Source organism: Trachypithecus francoisi, unplaced genomic scaffold (genome assembly GCF_009764315.1).
Source record: "Trachypithecus francoisi isolate TF-2019V2 unplaced genomic scaffold, Tfra_2.0 Contig00294, whole genome shotgun sequence".
In the NCBI taxonomy this organism is placed as follows: domain Eukaryota; kingdom Metazoa; phylum Chordata; class Mammalia; order Primates; family Cercopithecidae; genus Trachypithecus; species Trachypithecus francoisi.
In genome coordinates this window covers 50,607-69,321 of record NW_022680550.1, presented here as the reverse complement: position 1 = coordinate 69,321, position 18,715 = coordinate 50,607, and the positions used below count along the sequence as shown (strand labels likewise).

General features: G+C 42.1%; 1 protein-coding gene across 2 annotated transcripts in view; it reads right to left on the bottom strand.

Moving 5' to 3' along the window:
* Nucleotides 1-18,715, bottom strand: part of LOC117083145 (junction-mediating and -regulatory protein) — an 88,220-nt gene that overhangs the window by 48,474 nt on the left and 21,031 nt on the right. The gene's annotated exons all lie outside the window — the stretch shown is intronic.

Sequence of the window (18,715 nt, the reverse complement as noted above, 5' to 3'; positions counted from 1 at the left end):
GAAAACAATTTTTAAATAATTTAAATTTTATAAAAAATTATTCTTTTCCCAATGGTTCTTTTAGAGACAAAGAATTCCAAACTGTGATAAACATTATTAAAATTATAAATAAAAGTTTTATAAAAGAATAAGGCCAGGTGCAGAGGCTCATGCCTGTAATCCCAACACTTTGGGAGGCCAAGGTAAGAGGATTGCTTGAGGCCAAGAGTTTGAGACAGGCCTGGGCAATGTAGTGAGACCTTGTATGTATGTATAATTGGCTGGGCGTGGTGGCTCATGCCTGTAATCCCAGCACTTTGGGAGGCCAAGGAGGGTAGATCACAAGGTCAAGTAATCTAAACGATCCTGGCCAACGTGGTGAAACCCCGTCTCTACTAAAAATACAAAAACTAGCTGGGCGTAGTGGCATGTACCTGTAGTACCAGCTACTTGGGAGGCTGAGGCAAGAGAATCAATTGAGGTGGAGGTTGCAGTGAGCCGAGACTGCGCCACTACACTCTAGCCTGGCAACAGAGCGAGACTCCATCTCAAAAAAACAATAATTTAATCTTAGGCATGATTTCTTGGGAGAAAAAATGTAAAAATTAGCTCATAGTCCCAGCTATGGGAGGCTGAGGCATGAGAATCGAGCCCAGAAGGACAGATCTGCAGTGAGCCGTGATTGTGCCACAAAACTGTAGCCTAGGTGACAAAACGAGACCTTGTCTCAAAAAAAAAAAAGAAAAAACAAAACAAAAAGCAGCTAGGCACAGTGGCTCACGCCTGTACTCCCAGCACTTTGGGAGGCCGAGGCAGGCAGATCACTTGAGGTCAGGAGTTTGAGAGCAGCCTGGTCAACATGGTAAAACCCCACCTCTACTAAAATTACAAAAATCAGCTGGGCGTGGTAGCACGCACCCATAATCCCAGCTCCTCAGGCGGCTGAGGCAGGAGAATCACTTGAACCAGTGAGGCGGAGGTTGCAGTGAGCCAAGATTGTGCCATTGCACTCCAGCCTGGATGACAGAGTGAGACTCCATCTCAAAAGGCAAGTAAATAAATGAAAATAACAAATGAAAAGAACTAATACAGAAAGACATTAATTTACATATGCATACATGGACATCATTTACCATCATCTCCCCAAAGGCACAAAATTCTTCTATTCCCTTTCATACCTATAGTTTGCACTGCTATCTTTCTCCCCACTTATTTGCGTTTTAGCTTCGTATCAGTTCATACGTGTAATCATGCTGAAGAGACTTCAGACTCATTTCCTGTTCAGATTTTTGGCACAACATGTAGCAGCACTGTATCATTAACAATTATGATAAATCAGACAATCTACATTAAAGTGCTTTTATAACAAAAAAAGTGCCAAATATTAGCTATCATCCTGTTTTTTTAAGGCTGCTGTTAAAGCTAATATGGAGAATTTCGACTTCTCCAGTATTAACTGAGCAGTTCTATCAGACCAACTTTTGTTATTGATAAAAATAACAAACCGCGGGGCAAAATACTACAAAACAACTGCCTGTAGGCACTACAAAGTGACCAAAATAGCTATAAAATGGAAGGGACATCAACAATACCTTGGAAGCAGGGAGGGCTCTAGGTGGTTTTTGTTTGTTTGTTTGTTTGTTGTTTGTTTGTTTTTTTGAGATGGAGTCTTGCTCTGTCACCCAGGCTGCAGTGCAGTGGCGTGATCTCAGCTCACCGCAAGCTCCGCCTCCCAGGTTCACGCCATTCTCCTGCCTCAGCCTCCCAAGTAGCTGGGACTACAGGCACCTGCCACCACACCCGGCTAATTTTTTGTATTTTTAGTAGAGACGGGGTTTCACCGTGTTAACCAGGATGGTCTCGATCTCCTGACCTCGTGATCTGCCCGCCTCAGCCTCCCAAAGTGCTGGGATTACAGGCGTGAGCCACCGTGCCTGGCTTAGGTGGTTTTTTTATTCATGCCTTTCAGCCTGAGGGTGTGCCCCAGTAGATGCCAAAAGAAGGGGAGAGGTACAGCTAAAAACTCAGAAACCCACAGTCTTGCTGGCCTGAAGAATCTGAGGACAGAGTTCAGGACAACCACAGCAGCTAGAAAGCCAGAGGACAATGCTGAAAGGGACACAGCCTAAGAAGAAGGAACTCCAAATTCATATATAAACTCTACTCAAATTTCTGGCTGATCACTGGAACTATACATGCACAGGACAGGTACTAAGCAATCCAGATAAAACAATAAATATTTCATCTGCTGCCTTCTGTTGATTGACATCTGAATCCAATCAACTTGACTGATGAAAACAAGACTGTAAAAATCAACACTCTGAGGGAACATAACAGAATCCAGAGGCTCTACAATGTATCATTCACAATATCTATTATATAATCCAAGATGAACAGACCTGCAAAGAAATAGGAAAACAAAACTCAGTCATCAAAAAGCAATCAATGGGGCAGGTGTGGTGGATTAAGCCTATAATCCCAGCACTTTGGGAGGCAAAGGAGGCAGATCACTTGAGGTCAGGAGTTCGAGACCAGCCTTGGCAACATGGTGAAACACCATTTCTACTAAACATACAAAAATTAGCCAGGTATGGCAGAGCATGCCTGTAGTCCCAGCTACTTGGGAGGCCAAGGCAGGAGAATCACTTGAACCCAGGAGGCAGAGGTTGCAATGAGTTGAGACTGAGATTGTACCACTGCACTACAGCCTGGGGTGATAGAGCAACTCTGTCTCAGAAAAAAAAAAAAAAAAAAAAAATTAAGAAACTTTTTAAAAAAAAAGCAATCAATGAAGACCAATCACAAGATGAAACAGGTATGGATTTAACAGACAAATATTTCAAAGAAGCTATTATAATGCTAACTGGACATAAAAGAAATACACTCATCAAGCATAAACAGGAAATCTCTAAAAATAGAAACTAATTCCAGAACAGAAAATTCACTATATGGGTATAAAGTATGGTTGTAATTACAGTCAATGAACTTGAAGATAAATAAAGATAAATTATCCAATCTTATAGAAAAAAAAGAGAGCCGGCCGGGCGCGGTGGCTCAAGCCTGTAATCCCAGCACTTTCGGAGGCCGAGACGGGCGGATCACGAGGTCAGGAGTTTGAGACCACCCTGGCTAACACGGTGAAACCCTGTCTCTACTAAAAAAATAAATACAAAAAGCTAGCCGGGCGAGGTGGCTGGCGCCTGTAGTCCCAGCTACTCGGGAGGCTGAGGCAGGAGAATGGCGTAAACCCGGGAGGTGGAGCTTGCAGTGAGCTGAGATCCGGCCACTGCACTCCAGCCCGGGCGACAGAGCAAGACTCCGTCTCAAAAAAAAAAAAAAAAAAAAGAAAAAAGAAAAAAAAGAAAGCCTCAGGGACTCATGAGGCAATATTAAAAGGTTTTCTCCCACAACCTGAGATGAGGTCTCACTATATTGCCCAGGCTGGTCTCAAACTCTTGGATTCAAGCAATCCTAGTGCCTCAGCCTCTCAAAGTGTTAGGATTACAGGCGTAAGCCATTGTACCTGGCCAAAAGGTCTTAACATAATTGAAGTTCCAGAGGAGAGAAAATGACTCAGAACAAAATATTACAAGAAAAATCCCAAATTTGGTGAAAGAAGAATCTACATATGTATGAAGCTCTAATAGCCTCAAGGGGATAAACGCAGTTACCCACAAGTAGGTTTACCATATTATAGTCAAACAACTAGAAATCAAAAATAAAAGAGAAATTCCTGAAAACAGCCAGAGAAAAATAACACAGGAGGAACAAGTACACCTGTGAATGCTGACTTCAAACTAGAAACAACAGAGAACAGAAGAGGAAAAAAAAAACACGACAAAACATCTGTCAACCCAGAATTCCATTTCCAAGAAAATATCCTTCCTGAACAAAGAAAAAATAAACAATTCAATTAAGAGAACTCATTACTAGCAGATGGACACCATAAGAAATGTTCTTTAAAATGTGTTCAGATTGAAGGAAAATGATACAGATTTTCATAAAGGTATAAAGATTACTGGAAAGATTACAGGTGTATCTGACTATAATAAATATGAAACCTACAGCATAAAAAACAGGGATAGAGATGAATCTATACAGACACATATGAGTTCTTAAGTATAAGATGGGCCGGGCGCAGTGGCTCGTGCCTGTAATCCCAGCACTTTGGTAGGCCGAGGCAGGTGGAGGTGGATCACTTGAGGTTGGGAGTTTGAGACCAGCCTGGCCAACATGGCAAAACCCTGTCTCTACTAGAAATACAAAATTTAGCCAACTGTGGCGGCACATGCCTGCAATCCCAGCTACTCGGGAAGCTGAGGCACAGGAATCACTTGAACTCAGGGAGTTTGAGGTTGTAGTGAGCTATGACTAAGTCACTGCACTCTAACCTGGGAGAAAGAGCAAAGCCCTGTCTCTTGAAAAGAGATGAAGTGGCATAATATTAACTTCAAGTATGGTTTAATCTCTATGGCAACCACTAAAAGAATAATAATTTAAGAAGGTATGCTATAAGCCCCAATATGTTCAAGTTATTAAATTAACCCAAAAGAAATCAGGAAAGGAAGAGGAGAAAAAAGAAGTAAAAACCACAGGCTATTTTCATATACAAACTTCTATGTCAAAAAAAAAAAAGAAAAGAAAAAAAAAATAAATAAAAGGAAACCAAAACAGAAGATATAAACAGAAAACAAAGAGACCTAAATCCAACCTTGTCAAGAATTATATGAAATATAAATGGACTAAACTCTTTAATTTAAAGGTAGAGTTGTTGGAATGGATAAAAAAGGAAGCCACAATTATATGCTGCCTAGAAGAGATGAATATTGAAAACAAAGACATAAATAAGTTGAAAGCAAACAGTAAAGCGTAAGAAGGGTAGAGGGACTATATTAATATCAAAGAGTAGACCGTAAGATATAGAGTATTACTGGAGATAATGCAGAACTTTTTTTTTTTTTTTTAAGACAGAGTCTCACTCTATGACGCAGGCTGGAGTGCAGTGGTGTGATCTCAGCTCACTGCCATCTCCACCCCCAGGTTCAAGCAATTCTCCTGCCTCAGCCTCCCAAGCAGCTGCAGGTGTGCACCACCAAGTCTCACTAATTGTTTTGTATTTTAGTAGAGACACGGTTTCACCATGTTGCCCCCAGGGTGGTCTTGGACTCCTGAGCTCAGACAATCCGCCTGCCTCGGCCTCCCAAAGCACTTAGGATTACAGGCGTGAGCCACTGCGCCCAGCCCAGAACATTTTATAAAGACGAAAGAGTCAATTCATCAGGAAGGCACAACAATAATATGTGTACAACATACTTAACAGAACTTCAAAGTACATTAAGTTATAGTGGAAAGAATTTTTAAAAAGAAGGAAGCAAGTTCACAGAGTTGGTGATTTTAACACTCCTCAGTCACAACATCCTCATTGGTATAATGGTGACTAAAAGAAAACGAAACACAAATGTACAAAAAAATTCAGTAGAAACAACAGGTAATCTGAACCGACCTATATCCACGCAAGCAATTTAATCAATAATTAATACTCTTCCAAAACAGAATGCATCAGGCCCAGATAGGTTCATGGGTAAATTCTACCAGATATTTAAGGGAGAAATTATGCCAGTTCTCTCAAATCTCTTCCAGAAAACAGAAGTAGACGGAATACTTCCTAACTCATTTTATGAGGCCAACTTTAGCCTAATAGCAAAAACAGACAAACATTACAAGAAAGAAAAAACTACAGGCTGAGCATGGTGGCTCGCACCTGTAACCCCAGCACTTTGGAAAGCCTAGGCGGGAGAATCACTTGAACTCAGGAATTCAAGGCCAGCCTAAGCAACATAGTGAGACTCTCTTAAATACCCAGGTGTGGTGGGAGACTTGCTTGACCCTGTGAAGTCAAGGCTGCAGTGAGTCCTGATCGTGCCACTGCCCTCCAGCCTGGGCAACAGAGCAAGGCCCTGTCTTAAAAAAACTACAGACTGACATCTCCCATTAGCACCAACACAAAAATCCTCCACAAAATATTTAGCAAGTCCAACAATATGTAAAAAGAATTATATACCACAACTGAATGTGATTTATTCCAAGTATACAAAAGACTAGTTCAACATTCAATAATCGATTAATGTCATCTATTACAAAAACAGGCTAAACAAGAAAAATCACATGATCATATCAACAGATGCAGAAAATGCATTTCACAAAATCCAACACTCAATTCATAAAACTCTCAGCAAACTAGGAATGGAAAACCTCCTTTACCTTGATAAAAAACCTTGAGCTAACATGATACCTAATGGTGAGAAAGTATTTATATATATATAAAATACATGATATATATATTAGATATAAATATATATACACAATACATATTTTTATATATAAACAGAAATATTTATATAAATGTATTTCTATAAATATATATAAGTTTATATATATATAGTGGTGTTCTCACTATGATGAGGCAAAAGGCAAGGATGTCCCCTTTACTACTCCTATTTAACATAGTACTGAAAGTCCTAACTAATACAATAACAAAAGAAAAGGAAATTCAAAATGTGTAGACTGGGAAGAACGAAGTAAAACTGTCACTGCTTGCAGATGACATATTTGTCCACGTAGAAAATGAACTCATATACACACACCCACTCACCCCTCCAGGCCAGGTGCAGTGGCTCATGTCTGGCAATCTCAGCACTCTGGGAGGCAGAGGCAGGAGAATCACTTCAGCCCAGTAGTTCAAGACCAACCTGGGCAACATAGTAGGACATCATGTATACAAAAAAAAATTTTTTTAATTAGCTGGACATGGTAGCACGTGCCTGCAGTCCTCATGGTAGCACGTGCCTGCAGCCCTATCTACGGCAGAGGCTGAGGCAGGAATACTTGAACCTAGGAGTTCAAGGTTGTAGTGAGCTATGATTGGGCCACTGCACTCCAGCCTGGGTGACAGGGCAATACTCTGTTTCTTGAAAAATAAATAAATAAATAATAAAACACATTAATTAGTTTCAAAAAAAAAAAATCCAAATGTTATTTATATTAGCACACCAAAAATTAGGTATAAATCTAACAATATATCTACAAGATCTATACCAAGAAAGTTATAAAACTCTGATGAAGGAAATCGAAGTAGATCTAAGGAAATATTCCATGTGTATGCATAGGAAGACTCAATACTGACAAGGTATTAGTTTTTCCTAACTTGATCTATAAATTCAATGCAATCCTAATCAAAATCTCTGCAAGTTATTTTGTGGGAATCAAAAAATAAATTCTAAAGTTTATACAGAGGTGAAAAGACTCACAATAGCTAATACAAGATTGAAGAATGTTGAAGGTCTGACACTACTCAACCTCTTTTAGATACTATAAAGCTACAGTAGTCAAGACAGTAGGATATCTGTGCAAGAACAGGCAAGTAGACCAATGGAACAGAGTCCAAAAATAAATCCACACAAATACAGTTAACTGATCTTTTGACAGAGAGCAAAGACAATTCAATAGAAGAGTCTTAAAAAAGAATCTAGACACAGACCTTGCACTCTTCACAAAAATTAACTCAAAATTGATCATGGAATTAAATGTGAAACTCAAAACTATAAAACTTCTAGAAGATAACATGGAAGAAAATCCAGCTGACCCTGCCTTTGGCACTGACTTTAGATATGACACCAAAAACACAATCCATTAAAAAATTGGTAAGTGGGACTTCATTTAACTTCTGCTCTGCACAAGACACTATTAAGAATGAAAAGACAGGCTACAGATAGAGAGAAAACATTTGCACAAGACATCTGATAAAAGACTGTTACCAAAAATATACAAAGAGTTCCTGAAGCTCAACAGTAAAAAAAAAAAGACCCAGTTTACAAATGGGAAAATATCTCATTGAAAATATACAGATGACAAATAAGCATATGAAAAGATGCTCAACATCATATAGCATTAGGGAATTATAAATTAAAATGAGATACCAATACATACCTATTAAAATAGTGAAAATCCAAAACCCCGACATCAGAAAATGCTAGAGAGGATGTGGAACAACCAGAACTCATTCACTGTTGATGGAAATGGAAAATTGTACAGCTACATTGGGAGACACTGTAACAGTCTTATTTTTTATTTACTTTGATAAATGACTGAGAGAGAGACAGTCAGGATCTCACTCTGTTGCCCAGGCTGCAGTGCAGTGGCACATTCATAACTCCCTGCAGCCTGCAACTCCTGGCTCTAGTGATCTTCCCACCGTAGCCTCCTGAGGAGCTGAAACTACAGGTGTGCACCACCACACTCATTAATTTTTTAAAGTTTTTATAGCGATGGGGACTCACTATGTGCCTCAGGCTCATCTTGAACTCCTGGCTTCAATCAATCTTCCCACCTCAGTCTCTCCCAAAGTCTTTGTATTACAGGCATGAGCCACTATGTACAGTCCACTCTGACAGTTTCTTAGAAAACTACACATACCTTACCACCTAATCTAGCAATCGTGGATCATTAATATTTATCCAAATGAGTTGGAAACCTTTTTTTTTTTTTTTTTTTTTTTTTTGAGACAGAGTCTCACTCTGTCGCCCAGGCTGGAGTGCAGTGGCCGGATCTCAGCTCACTGCAAGCTCCGCCTCCCGGGTTCACGCCATTCTCCTGCCTCAGCCTCCTGAGTAGCTGGGACTACAGGAGCCCGCCACCTCGCCCGGCTAGTTTTCTTTTTTGTATTTTTTAGTAGAGACGATGTTTCACCGTGTTAGCCAGGATGGTCTCAATCTCCTGACCTCGTGATCTGCCCGTCTCGGCCTCCCAAAGTGCTGGGATGACAGGCTTGAGCCACCGTGCCCGGCTGGAAACCTTTATCCATACAAAAACCTGCACACTAAAGTTTATAGCATTAAACTGCCAAAACATGAATGCAACCAAGATGTCTTTCAACAGGTAAATGGATACGCAAATTGTAGTACATCCATACAATGAAATGTTCAGCAAGAAAAAGAAATGAGCCAGGTGGGCACTGTGGCCTAGGCCTGTAATTCCAGCACTTCATGAGGGCAAGGCATGAGGATTGCTTGACCCTGGGAGTTTGAGACCACCCTAGGCAACACAAGGAGATCCCATCTCTATAAATATTACTTTTTAAAAGGGAAAAGAAATGAACTATCAAGTCACAAAAAGATATGGAACACTTTATATGTATATTGCTAACTGAAGCAACTAATCTGAAAAGGCTATGTATTATACGATTCCAACTACATAACATCCTGGAAATGTCAAACTACCCAGAGTAAAAAAATCACTGGTTGCCAGAGGCTGAGGAGAGATGGAGCACTCCAATGAACAGACGGAGCACTCCAATGAACAGATGGGGATTTTCAGAGCAGTTAAACTATTTTGTATGATATTCTAATGGTGCATACAGGACAGCAGGACATTATGCATTTGTCAAAATGCAGAAACTCCAGGGTTCTACATTTTATAAAAAAGGAAAACAAACCCAGAACTGTACAAAAAATTAATTTTAATATAAACTATGGATTATTCAATAATGTATTGATACTGGTTCATAAATTATAATAAATGTACCACACCAATGCAAAATGTTAATAATAGGGAAGACTGAGGGCAGGAGAGAGGGATTAAGTATGGAATCTCTGTACTATCTGCTCAATTTTTCTGTAAACGTAAAACTGATGTAAAAACTCAAGTCTATTAATTTTTAAAAACAGATGACACAAGCCTAAAGACATAATGTTATATTTCATAGTATGTGTTAAACTATTATAAAAGTAAAACAAAGAAATTATTCAAAATAAAGCCATAATAACCAATTAACACTGATTTTCATACCTGCTGACACCTATTTTTTATAACCTGATCAAAGCTATGTCTGTCTTTCCACTTTGTTAGCAGGTGGTTTTTTGGTTGGTTCTATTATTTGTTTTTAATAGAGTCACCTAGAGCAAAAAGAAGCAATTCAAACATCAGTCTGGCGTTTGGTGAAGAGAAGTTATTAATGGATACAAAAATACAGTTAGAAGGAATATATTCTGGTATTCAACAGTATAGTAGGAAAAATTATAGTTAACAGTAATTTATTGTTTATTTCAAAACAGTTGGAAGAACTGTAATGTACCCAACACAAAAAGATGATAAATGGTTGAGGTGATTGATATCGCAATTACCCTGACTTGATCATTACACACTGTATATGCATATCAAAATATCACATGTACCACCTAAATATGTACAACTGTATCAATTAAGAATACAAAACGCCCCTTGAACATTGGTCATTTAACAAGTATTAATACATGATTTACATACTTAGCTAGTCAAGAAAGAACTATATTTGTGGACTGCCCACTCTGTGCCCAGCATTGATTTATCTGACAAAAACTTCTGTGATTCTACTACTAGGTAGACATTCTACCAGACACTAAGGACACAATGCAGCACATTCTAATAAGCAGTGAGCCCATCTACAGAGTGGGAAAATAGAACATTGCATGTGGTCAATCTGTCCCGTTTAGTCTACAGAGTTCAATTCATCTAACTAAACGACCATATCAAAGCAACGGTACCTTGCTACTCAAAGTATGGTCTGGGACCAGCAACGCTGGTATCACCTAGGAACTTGTTACAAATGAAACCAGAACCTCACTTTTAGATCTACAGAATGGGAATCTGAATTGTAGTAAGACTGCCAAGTGGTAAGTGTACACATTAAACTTTGAGAAGCACTGCTATCATAAATATCTTAATATCCCCATATTAACCATCAGTTAGTGAGGCAAGTATCTCTGTGAAGTTACATAAATTATGTAGTCAATTTACTTATCTATAAAATTAAAACAGGTAACATTTTTCTTGAATCGAAAACAGCTTTTTGGCCAAGCACAGTTGCTCACGCCTGTAATCCCAGCACTTTCAGAGGCCGAGGCGGGAGGATCACAAGGTTAGGAGATCGAGACCATCCTGGTTAACACGGTGAAACAAAACTCTACTAAAAATACAAAAAATTAGCCGAGCGTGGTGGCAGGCACCTGTAGTCCTAGCTACTCGGAGGCTGAGGCAGGAGAATGGTGTGAACCCGGGAGGTGGAGCTTGCAGTGAGCCGAGATTGCACCACTCACTCCAGCCTGGGTGACAGTGACAGTGCAAGATTCCATCTCAAAAAAATAAATAAATAAAATAAAACAAAACAATTTTTCCACTCTTTCTCTCACTGCATTTACTGTCATTCTGTGTTAGATCAATGACTACTATTTAAACTTAAATTGAGCCAAAACTCATTTCTTATGGTTCAGTTCCTCTACTGAAGCATTTTTAGTTATTCTAAGAAAAAACACTGTTATTACTGAATCACAGAATGATCTTCAACATTAGAAGGCAGGCACACAGTGACAAAATCAGCCTAGTCTCTTCTCCAGTACTGGCCAGGGTCTTATCTCCAGTGAATGGGTCATTCAACAAAGTTGGCCTTAATGCAATGGCCATTAAAATTGTATTAACTCTTTTCATTCTGAAGAGATACTATTTGCTTTTAAAAATCATGATTTATGCCACGTGCAGTGGCTCATACCTGTAATTCTAGCACTTTGGCAGGCTGAGGTGGGAGGATCACTTGAGCTCAGGAGTTCAAGACCAGCCTGGGCAATATAGTGAGACCTCATCTCTACAAAAAAAAATTAAAAATTATGGCCAGGTGAAGTGGCTCACACCTGTAATCCCAGCACTCTGGGAGGCTGAGGCCAGCGGATTGCTTAAGCCCAGGAGTTCGAAACCAGCCTGGGTAACACAGTGAAACCCCATCTCTACTAAAAATACAAAAAATTAGCCACGCATGGTGGCACACGGCTGTAGACCTGGGACTCAGGAGGCTGAGGTGAAAGAACGACCTGAGCTCGGGAGGGCCAGGCTGCAGTGAGCCAAGATCATGTCACTGGACTCCACCCTGGGCACCCAGAGTGAGACCCTGTCTTTAAAAAAAAAAAACAAAAAGGCCAGGCACGGTGGCTCACGCTTGTAATCCCAGCACTTCGGGAGGCTGAGGCAGGCTGATTACCTGAGGTCGGCAGATTACCTGAGGTCAGGAGTTTGAGATCAGCCTGGCCAACATGGTGAAACCCCGTCTCTACTAATTAGCCAGGTGTAGTGGCAGGCACCTGTAATCCCAACTACTCAGGAGGCTGAGGAAGGAGAACTGCTTGAACCCAGGAGGTGGAGGTTGCAGTGAGCCCAGATCATACCACTGCACTCCAGCCTGGGCGACGAGAGTGAAACTTTGTTTCAAAAAAAAAAAGACGCCCATGGTGGCACACATCCAGACGCCAAAGTAGGAGGTTGAGGCTGCAGTAAGCCATGATTACACCGGTCTAATCCAGTCCAGGCAAAAAGACCTCATCTCTATAAAAAAAAATTTAGTGGTCACAGGCAGTGGCATACACCTGTAATCTCAGCACTTTGGATCACCTTGGGGTCAGGAGTTCAAGACCAGCCTGGAAAACATGGTGAAATCCCGTCTCCACAAAAAATTGAAAAATCAGCCAGGCATAGTGGCGCACACCTGTTGACCCAGCTACTCAGGAAGTTGAGGCTGGAGGATCACTTGAGCCCGGGAGACGGAGGTTGCAGTGAGCTGAGATCACGCTACTGCATTCTAGTCTGGGTGACAGAGCACATCCTGCCTGAAAAGGGAAAAAAAAAAAAAAAAAATCAAAAAACCTGTTTGTAACAAAGACCGTGCATACTCAAGGATACTTGGGTCTGAGTCTTCTCAGCAGCTGTCCTTACTTTGGCCCAAGTAAACTCTTCAAATTATATTTTGTGCCTCAGCCTCTTCCTTTTAGGTCAACAAAGGCAACAATTCCCTCCTTCCAAGAATATGTACATACAAAGAAGCCCTTTATCTTATACTTCACTTGAAAACGAACACTTTCTTCCAGATAATGGTTTTCTACCAGGTTTTAGGAATAGCAAAATTGTTAAAAGAATGAAGGGGAAAAATGGTGCCAACATCTTTCAATAGTAAAATCCCCGAGTCATTTACAAGTGATCATATGCCACAATTCAACAGTAAGAGAACCCTCAAACACTAGGCTTCTTTGGGCTCTTCTTACAGGGTCAATAAAGTAAATGTAATACAAAGTTTAGATACTATTTTCTGCCAACACAAAAACATCAAATCATTGTATGATTATTAATTAGTCACAATACCACTCTACACAAATATGTGCAATAACTGAGGACAGAAAATCAGTTACTCTATCCAAACATTAACATTTTTATCAATTATTTCCAACATGCTTTTTGTCCTCAGACAGAATAATACTTTACAAAGCTACTATGCCACAACTAAACTTAATACTCTTGCAGAGAAGCCCAGGGCATCTCACCTAACACTATTAATTTATTAATCTGCTTTTTTTCCTATAAAGTTTCATGTCTTTCCAATACTAGATTACCTTAAAAACAATTATAATTTCAATTGGTCAATCTACTTTAATCTAAGTATTGGCAAATCATCTTAAAATACAGGGAATGCACTTTATAACTTCATTTCAAAAGATGCAATTTACTAAGCAGTAGACTTTACTGTAAACCATTTTCTATAATTCATGACAAAAGAATTCAACAGGTGAAAACATAACCACTAACCTGATACAATTATAAAACTTAATTTTTGATTTTGCTAACTAAAAACTGACAAAGTCCAGGGAATAAATAAACTGAGCTATGGGCATTTGCAGGTTATAAACTGCAAAATGTGCAAGGTGCTATATATCATGCATATAAAAGACTAAAAGGATTGTAAAGAAAGTCGAATTATTTAGGATTAAGGATAGTTGGGATGAAGAGGGAAGACCTTAATTTAAAATGCAGAAGATGCACCTAAAATGTGAAAGATGCAGGTTTGCTAAATTTGAGAAGATTCACTGAGAGCTACAATGAATAAGAATGCAGATGGAGAATACAACTGCAAAGGGTTTCAGAAGGGCTGAAGCTTAACCAACACAACATAAAAACGGCCACAGCAGGACTCAGCAGAAAGGAAGGACAAAGAGCAGCGGCCTGGAAAGTAAAGCTTTGATAATTTCTGCTTCAAAATCTGACGTATCTCTTGTACGATTTTAGAAAATGATTTTGCTCTATTGATTCATTTAAGAGACATGAAGCAGAGGTTGGGTGTGGCGGCTCAGGCCTGTAATCCCAGCACTTTGGGAGGTCTAGGTGGGCGGATCACTTGAGGCCAGGAGTTCAAGAGCAGCTTGGCCAACATGGTGAAACCCTGTCTCTACTAAAAATACAAAAATTAGCCAGGCGTGGTAGTGCACACCTGTAATCTCAGCAGGTTTATTTGCCAAAGTTAAGGAAATGTGCCCGGAGGACAGGTCTACGCCTTTCTCTGAAGATAATTTTGAGAGTTCCAAATGTAAAGGGGAAAGGGCAGGTTACTGAGAAGTACACAATTTTCATGTAAGGACAGTTAGGGAAAATAGTCATTCATGCCTTTGTCTGGCCCAGTGAATCTGCACTTTTTTTACTTTTTAAGGAAACATTTTATTTATTTATTTTTTTAGAGACAGCCTCTCGCTTTGTCACCCATGCTGGAGTACAGTGGCTCCATCATGGCTCATTATAACCTCAATCTCCTGGGTTTAAGTGATCTTCCTGCCTCAGTCTCCTGCGTAGCTGGGACTACAGGCATGTGCCACCACACCTGGCTAAATTTTTATTATTATTATTATTATTTTTGCAGAGATGGCACTTTTACATAAGATAACACAGACGAACTGGGGCAGGAGAACAATCAGATATGCATTTGTGTCTGGTGGGCAGGGGGGTGACCGCACCTGTAAGGATATGCTATCAATTTACATTTGCCATAGTGAAATTTTAGCAGAAAAACCTCAGGGTAAAGATCTTGGAGCTCACTATGAAATCTGCTTGTGGGCAAAATACAGGGACGCATGTAGCTTTTCATCTTGTAGCCATCTTATTTGGGAACCAAAAGGGACAGGTTTGTGTGACCCAGTTCCTAACTTAACTTTTCCCTTTGGCTTAATGAGTTTGGGGTCCCTAGATTTATTTTCCTGTCATAAAATCTCTAAGTAATATCCTCACCATTAATTATTAAAACATGCAAATAATTACTGTGAAAGGGAGTGACTTAGGATACTCGGATGGAGGGAGCCTACCCCAGCAATGATACTGCATCTGCGGCCCTGGGAACTGCCTTTAGGTCCATTTGGTCTGTTTCCCCTACTGACAAATAAGGACAAGTGCCTTACATTTCCACATTTACACTGCCCATCTCTGTTCTTGCTTTGTAAAACTACTGAATCATTTAAAAATTATTCCTGCTAATTATTACTTGTTAATACTAAAATCTGAGAAAATAATATGACTCAAGGAACATAAAATCAAAAAAGAAAAAAAATCTGGGGCCAGGTGTGGTCACTCATGCCTGTAATACCAGCACTTTGGGAGGCCAACGTGGGTGGATCACTTGAGCTCAAGAGTTTGAGACCAGCCTGGGCAAAATGGCGAAAACCCATCTCTACAAAAAAAACCCACAAAAATCAGTTGGGTATGGTGATTCACACCCATAGTCCCAGTTATTCAGGAGGCTGAGGTGGGAGGATCGCTTGCTCCCAGGAGGTTGAGGCTGCAGTGAGGCAAGATCAAGCCACTCATGGCAGTGGCGGTCCATCTAGAGTGACTGCTGCCATCACATCAGCTGCAGTGGAGAGGCATGAGCGTTAGTGGCAAAAGTGGCTGTGGGAGCAGCAGTGGTGTCAGTGGGTTCCCCGTGCCCCATGTCCCAGGGGCACCCGACTGAGCCACCCCTACCCTCACAGGGCCAGGCAGGAACCATTCCCAGGCCCGGAGTCTCCGCCACAGCCACAGCCTTGCTCTCTGCCCCATCTTAAGGGTCTGCAAGCACCTGGCTGAAGGGTACAGCTGGGACTTGTGAGGCCAACCCCGAGTGCATCAGGTTCATTTGTGTGGCGCTGGCCAGGGCCACCATGCCACCTGTACCTCGCCCATTGTCCTGGGAGCCACTGCAATGGGGCCAGGCTGAGTTGCCTGCCAGCAGGGTAGCAGTAAAGTCAGGCACTGAGGGGCAGGCAGAGAGGCGCCCTGAGGCAGAGGTGGGCCCACGGTGTGCATATGCCACGCTCCACGGAGCCAGTGGGAGCCAGGGGTATGCAGGAGTCTCACCCTCCCAGGGCCTGCAGCTGCTCAAGTTACAGCTGCAGATCCAGGCATCTCCGCACTCTCGGGGGGCCTGGGAAGGCCCCATTTTGCCCCTGCAGGCTCGGAGGTGTCTGCTCCCACTGCCTGGCCTCTCCTCACTGTCAGCACCTGTTCCACTCACAGGGCAAAGTTGAGGCCAACCCCAGGTCTGTCACAACCCGGCTGCGTGTGCGCACACTCGGGGCAGTGCTGACATACCAGCCCCCAGCCAAAGAGCACAGAAGGGAGGCCAAGGGAGTGCTGGGGGCAGCTCAGCGCTGGCCCACAGACACTCCTTGGCACAAAAAGCCTGGGCGCCATAAACGGCAGCAGGAGGCAGACAAGCTCCTAGGCATGAGTGGGTGAGTCCTTGGTGAAGCACCACCTTCAAGTCAAGGAGGGCCTGAAGCCTGGGTGTCAGACTGCTGATCCTGCCAACTGGGGTGGGAACTTGTGGTGCCTTTTCCAGGCACCCGCCATGTTTGCCCATGGACCATTTCACATGCACTTCCTCCCCTGAGGCCCATAAAAGCCTCAGATTCAGCCAGATGATGGGAGACCAGCTGCAGAGAGGAGCTGCCCACCCCAGGTCTCCTCTCTGCTGAGGGCTGAAGAGATGACCAGACAACCAGCTGCAGAGATGAACTACCCTCTCTGCTGAGAGCTGGACACTCATCAGGATGACCTCCCTAGCAGAGAAAAGCTACCCTCCCTACTGAGAGCTAAAGAACTGATGGGACAACCAGCTGCAGAGATGAGCTACCTTCTTTGCTGAAAGCTGAACACTCATCGGGACACGCTGGCTACAGAGAGGAGCTGCCCACTACATGTCTCCTCTGAGTTCTTCTATTGCTCAATAAAGCTCCTCTTTGTCTTGCTCACTCTCCTCTTGTCTCTTATCTGTGTACTTCATTCTTACTGGACGCAGAACAAGAACTCAAGACCCAGTGAATAGCACAGCTAAAAGAGCTGTAACACAAACAGGGCTGAAACACCCTTGCCCACAATGTTACAGGCAACAAGAGAAGAGGATAGAAGAGCTGTGGCCCTTTGGGGACTCCAGACCTAAGAAATCCCCAAGCCAGAGCTGTGACACCCTTTTTAAGGCTCTGCAGTTCCTGGAGTCTCCAAGCTTCCAGGCACCACACTGCGTTCCCTGGTGTCAGCCATGGAAGCTGCTTATTATATCCCTGGTTCAGTTGCAGCCTCACAGGAGCTGGTGCCAGTACTGGCACCTGGAGCTGCCCACCCCACCACAGCCAGAGTGCCTGGTTGTACGCAGTGGCCAGACCCCACGCTCACTAACACACCCCTCACAGCTCCATGACTGGCTCTCCCTTGGCAAGTGTGGGACTCAGACTGGTAGCAGGAGCCGAGCACAGCCTGCCAGGCTGAGCGGGTAGAATGAGCCCAGCAGGTCAGAGCAAAACTCAGGCAAAGGCACCACTGGTCACAGAAGTTTCTGGCTGGTGAGGTGACACCCCAAGGATCCCATAACACCACTGTACTCCAGCCAGAGGGAGACCCTGTCTAAAAAAAAAAACAACGAAAAAGCCCTAATATCTGAATTTAGAAAGTAATGCTCCAAACTGGTATTTTTATTTCTTTTCGTTCAAAGACAAATATTGTACAAACTGATATTTAAAATGATTTTCAGATTCTTTGCTTTGTAGATAAGTAGTAAATTTGATTGACTGCATTCTACTCCTGGGAAAATACACACCTCTCATTAAAATGTACAAACACACTCTATACATACATGTTATATATAAAAACCAAACCAAAGGCAGGGCACAGCGGCTCATGCCTGTAATCCCAGCACTTTGGGAGGCTGAGGTGGGCGGATCACTTGAGGTTAGGAGTTCAAGACCAGCCTGGCCAAAGTGGTAAATCCCTGTCTCTACTAAAAATACAAAATTAGCCAGGTGTTGGGGTGCATGCCTATAATCCCAGCTACTCAGAAGGCTGAGGCAGGAGAATTGTTTGAACCCAGGAGGCGGAAATTGCAGTGAGTCGAGATTGCACCACTGCAGTCCAGCCTGGGCAACAAAAGTGAGACTCCGTCTCAAAAAAAAAAAAAGAAAGAAAATCTGTCTTCATCTCTTAGGGACTTACAATGCACTTTAAGGGGCACAAGTGGTCCATAAAGAGAAAAACCAGGGTGGCAGTTACGGATGGTATCAGCTGCCAACATAAAGCCTCTTTGATTTCTGAATTTCTAACACAATTTCTGATTTTTCCTTGTTTCTTTGAGACAGGGTCACACTGCTGCCCACGCTACCATGCAGTGGTGCAATCATGGCCTACTGCAGCCTCAACTTTCTCAGTTTCAGGTGATCCTCCCACCCCAGCCTCACCACGCCCGGCAAATTTTTGTGGTTTTTGTAGAGACAGGGTTTCACCATGTTTACCACGCTGCTCTCGAACTCTTGGACTCAAGCAATCTGCTCACTTCAGCCTCCCAAAGTACCAGGATTACAGACATGAGCCACCATATCCA